This window comes from Grampus griseus (genome assembly GCF_964374135.1).
Source record: "Grampus griseus genome assembly, chromosome: 8".
NCBI classification, from domain to species: Eukaryota; Metazoa; Chordata; class Mammalia; order Artiodactyla; family Delphinidae; genus Grampus; species Grampus griseus.
Genome location: NC_139002.1, coordinates 14,038,522 through 14,043,979, shown reverse-complemented (window position 1 = coordinate 14,043,979; position 5,458 = coordinate 14,038,522). Strand labels below are relative to the sequence as shown.

General features: G+C 46.8%; 1 pseudogene across 1 annotated transcript; it reads right to left on the bottom strand.

Moving 5' to 3' along the window:
- On the bottom strand, window positions 1-472 carry LOC309826354 (large ribosomal subunit protein uL24-like; annotated as a pseudogene). The gene has a single exon. The product of its transcript is annotated as a large ribosomal subunit protein uL24-like (transcript).
- Between the last annotated feature and the right edge of the window lie 4,986 nt (window positions 473-5,458).

Genomic DNA, 5,458 nt, shown 5'->3' with positions numbered 1-5,458 from the left:
TTATTCCTGCATCTTCTCAAGTGTTTCTTTCTTATATTTGCCCTTTTCCTTTCCTACTTGGTGAGATTTGGCTTTACATGCGAGGATCTTTTGCGGTCTTTATCCAGCTTTAGTCTGGTGGTAACCACCTTGCTGGAGTGAATGCCCACATGGACAGTCGTACCATTAGCCTTCTCCCACTGCACTCGTTCATTGCAGATGACATATTTCTTCCTGTAAACCTGGACTACTTTGCCAATTTGCTGCCCTTCGTAGTGCCCTCGTACAACCTGAACTTCATCGTCCTTTCGGATGGGCATGGATCGAACATTGTACTTCTGTCTCAGCTCTTTAGAAAGAGGGGAAGACATAATCTTCCTGCACATGTGGGAAGGTGCACTGAAATTCCTTTTCTGGTTTTCTATCAGTCAGAAGTCACAAAGGGACTGAACTTCATTTTGGCCGCCGGCACTTCAGCGATGGCTGTAAAAGGGAAGAGGGCTTGCTTCTTAGAACCCAGCTGCCACGTGAGGAAGCCCAAGCTAGCCGCGTGGAGACAGCTCAACTGAGATGCTCCAGTTAACAGCCCCACCGAATTGCCAGGTATTGAGTGAGATGTTCTAGGATCGTCCAGCCCCCAGTCCACCTGTCAACTGACCACAAATGCATGGGTGAGCCCTGTAAGTCCGTATGGAGTACAGGTGAGCCGTCCCAGCTGAGCCCTGACCAAACTGCTGACTCACAGAATGGTTGTTGCCTTTAGTTACTAGTCCAAGTGGTTTGTTACACAGCAGTAGATAACAAATAAACCAGGTGAAGAGAAGGAAGGGCATTTAAGGTGAAGGAGAGGGCATGAACAAAGGCATAGAGACAAAGCAAAGCAAAGCGGATGTGGGGAAATACAGGTGGTTTGGGGTTGCCTGTGGCAATGAATGTTGAGAGGGATCGCTGGTGAAACAGGAAAGACCCAGTTGAGGAACATGGGTAATGTGAGGTCATCAGAGTTTTATCAGAAGGGTGCGGAATGGCCAGAGAGATGCCTTCTTTCAAAAGATTACTCTGGGGCGGTGTAGGGGATTTTCAGAGGGCCACATGGAGCGTCTCCTGCTCAGCTGGTCCTTTCGTCTTGTAGTGGGTTCAGAGCAGAGGTAGAGAGGCAGAAGGCAGCTTCTGGGGGAACAGGGTGGTGTGATAGACACTTCCTTGAGGTCAGGGTCTGTGTCTGCCTTATTTACTGTTGTATCTCTAGGGCCTCCGGGTCCTAGCACAAAGCAGATTCTTAATAAATATTTTTGAATGAACATATAAAGAAATAAGAGCAATCAAGTATCGTCGGTGCTGTTTGTCAGGCAAAAAAGGGAGGAAATTCCAAGGAGAGTTTGGGAGAAAGTAGTGGTTATTTTTCTGGAAAAAAGAAGAAAGGCGTTTCCAACAGAGGGAGTCTCAGAAACAAAGGCATGGAAGTGTGAACTGTGTCTGGGGAACAACACATTCTGAAGTTCTGTGTGGTTCACACATGGAGTGGGCAGGGGGAGTGGAGGGATGGTGCCTGAGATGTGGCTGGGGAGGGAGAAGAAGCCAGATCACAGAAGACTGGATTTATAAGGCCAAAGGTTTTAGACTTCATCCAGTAAGCAGTGGGGAGCCATGGCAGGCTCTGAAACAGGAAGTGTGATGAGACTTGCTTTCTGGAGAGATGAGTGGAAACTGATGCGATGGTGTGGGATTGGAAGGATGCACAGGACTGGATGCAGCACAATTGGGACCATAGGAGTTCGGCTGAAGGGGATGAGGGCCTGAAATGGGGCAGGAGCAGTGGAGATGGAAGAGGTGGGACAGATGAGAGAGACCCACATGGGAGAATTCACAGCACATGGGCACTTCATAGGTGTGTTTGGTGAGGTCTGGCAAGAATTCCCAGGTTTTTGGTGTGGTTGCTCTGAAAGAAGAGAAGAGATGAGGCTGCTTTGGGGCAAAAGATCATGAGTTCAATGTCAGCCATGTTGAGTTTGAGGTCCTGTGGGACGCGCAGTGCAGAGGTCCAGGCTGGGGCTGAGGAGCAAGGTCTGAGTGGAGGGCAAATGTCTAGTAGGTGTTGGCAAATAGGTGGTAATGAGCGCCCAGGGGGCACTGTGGTCCTAGAAGAAAACAAAACCCAGGACAGGACCTGAAGGAGCACTGGTGTTTAAGCCACAAAGGAGTGTGAGAAAGTGCCAGAGGGATAGGAGAGCCAGGAGAGAGCTGCGCCCCAGGCATGGGCAAGTGGTCAGTGGTGTCAAGTAAAGACTAAAATGCATTCATTAGATTAGCAACAAGGTGGTCACCGGGTGAGGACAGTTTCAGAAGCTGGTGGGAGCTGAGGTCTGAGGTCATTGTTTAAAAATATAGGTTTTATTATCATTTAGGTATGACCGGGCCAGCAGATGAGGAGATGACTACCACTGAAAAGGTAGTTGGTTATATTCATATATCTCAAGAGGGATGCACGCCACTCTATGGGGGGTGGGGGAGCTGCACTGGGAGGCACTAGTGTGGGAGGCGGAGGCAAAGGGGAAATTGTGGGCAAGAGCCATTTTTGTGGTTTCTGTGGGAAGGGACAGATGAGGCAGATGAAACAGGTTTAGGATTGGCTAGTTTGAATAATCTCAGTGGTCTCTGGGGCACAAGGGTGTCTGCAGTTGGCTGGTACCTGGCCATGGGATGATTAGGGCAGGTGGCTAGTGATCTGGAATGTGAGAGCCTGATAAAGGAGATGGTTGAGGGTGTGGGCACCCTCAAATCCGATTGGTTAATTGAATTAGATTGGTTAATTAGTTTGGTTGATTGAATTGGTCGCTTTGCATTTGAAAGGTGCACTGGTGGGTGAGTGGTTTACTACTTCCAGGGATTGGCTGCCCCTGGGAGGGGCGGTCACCCCAGATGTCAAAGCATCAGAATACAGAAAATAAACTACCTGGTTAATATAGTCATGGGTTGGGCAGTGAGTCGAAAAAGACTGAAGACGTGAACCTTGTATGTGAGGGGCTGCTGGTGGTTTCCTCTTCTCTCAAAGGTGGCTAGAGGTGGTGAGGGGGGTTGCTGGTTTCCAAAGCAAAGGACTGGAGTCTCCCATGAAGGTCAGGACCTGCCCGCTGGTGAGATCTTGCTCGTGCCCATCTCCTGGGCAGCAGCGCCTGGCAAAGATGCTCGAGAGCATGGGCTGTGGGGCTGCTGGGCTTTTTCAGGCTCAACCTCAGGGTTTTGGCTCGGCTGAGCTCGGCTCTTCTCAGTCTGCACAAAGTCAGAGGAGGGCCAGAAAGGGCTGTCTGAGAGGTGAGAATAGCCCCCCTGAGTCCTGACTCAGTCTCTCCAGTAAAGGGAAAACAGATTAGCAGTTTTTTGGCGGGTACCGCTGTGCCTAGGGATAAACAAGACTCATCCTTGTGGAATGTGAGCAGAGTTAGCATTTTTTTTTACTGGCTTTTGGGGAAAACAAAAAAATACGGGCAGAGGTCCCACAGCTGTCTGAAGCCACCTCCACCTTAACTTTCCAGAGCCAGGACACATCTTGGGCAAAGCTGCCTTGTAAGCAAGCTGTTACCTCCTGACTCGCAAGTTCATAATATGTTAACTCCTTCTGAAGAGGCGATTACCCAACACCCCTTTCCAGCTGGCTTCAGCCAATGGAATTGCGGCATGCAAATGCAGCATCCTGCAGCTTCTCTGGGTCAGGCTAATCCAAAGTAGGAAGAATTTTCTCTAAGAGGGGAAATTCAACTCTTAGATGGGGAAAATGAAAAAAAAAAAGAAATCTTTTCTTTATGTTGGAGGCATTTCTGCTGCTCGTTGGCAGGAAGGAAGGGAGGAGAATGTTGATGGGTATTCTTTTTTCCGAATGCACTGAGTAGTAAAGCATGTGTTTCAGCTTCTCTGGTGAGAGCATGAGGTACAGTCCAGGAGTCCGTGTGATGCTGTGTGTGGAGGGGTGGGCAGTGGTGGTGGCTGGAGCTCTCTGTTCACTTAGACACTCCCCCCAGCCCCTCTCTTCAGCTTTCCCAGGAAGATCTCTGTCCATCCAGCCTTCCAGGAGCTATTGGAGGAATGGGTAGACCTGGGTGGGGGGGAGTGACTCCGAGTACAAAATCTTTCTTAGCCCAAACCCTGGGAGTCATCCTCTCTTGCTTTCACCCCCATAACCAGCCTTTCCTCGGAGTTTGAATTCTACCTGTAAAATGCCTCTTGAAGCCCGCTCTTCTTTCCACCCTCATTGACACAGCCCTAGCCCTAGTACTCATCTTCTCTCACTTGGAGTATTGCAGTAGCCTGCTAATTGGTCTCCTGATGCCGGTTTGTTGCACATTGCTCCACAGTGCTACCAGAGTGATTTTTTCCCCCGAAACCATGTTTTAAAATTTTTTTACATACTTAAAATGTTTGCAATGCATGTATGTGGTTCTAAATTCAATGATACCAAAGAACATGGAGTAAAAAGTAAATCTTGATCAACTCCTGTCCTCTAGCCATTGCTACAGTTGTTAGCAATCGTGTATCCTTCCTGAAATAATCCATGAATATAACATTGCAAGTCTGTGTTTTAGAGGAGAGGTATGGAGCACACACAAATGCAGTGTTTTATACATTTTGCCGTGCATCTTATTTTTTCACTGAACAATGTCTCTTGAGCATCATTTTCTTGATATATCAGGACATATGGATTTGACTAATTCCCTTATCAGTGGTATAATATTCCATTTATGATCATATTACAGGCTCTTCAACCAGTCCCCTATCAGTGGCTATTTAGGTGATTTACAAACTGTACTATTACAAACAATGCTTCAGTGAATGATTTATACAAATATAATTTTACATGTGTTTGATCTATCAAATTTCTTAGGATTTGAGTGCCTTTAAATATTATTACTAAATGTCCAATTCAAATTATATTACTAAATATTTTCCCTCTTGCAAAAATGAAGAACATGTTTATAACTTCAGTCCAAACTCTTTCCTGAGCTCTGGCCCATTGATCAACTATTACTTAGTAGAGCCACGTGGAGATCTGATATGTCCTAAATTGACCTCCAGTCTTTTCCACGGCATAAATGGGACCCCCATCAGCACAGTTGCTTAAGCCAAAAACTCTGAAGTCATCTATGATTACTTCATTTCCCATGCTGCCCACTCACATCTCCCGTCTACCTTCCATAAACCTTTTAACTCCACAGCCTCCTACAGCTGCAGTCTTCCACCAAAATAATTTCACTGCTACCACTCAAAGCTTACATCATCTTTCCTTTGGACTAATGCAGTCATAATAAGAGTAAATGGCTTATAAAGCACTTTCTATGTGCCGGGCACTGTCTACGTGTATTGCAAACACTAGTTCTTTTTAATCTCAAAATAACCCTCAAGGTAGGTGTACCATTTTTAACCCTGTTTTACAAATGAGGAACTGAGGCACAGAGAAGTTCATCAACAGGTATGAGGCTGAGCTCTT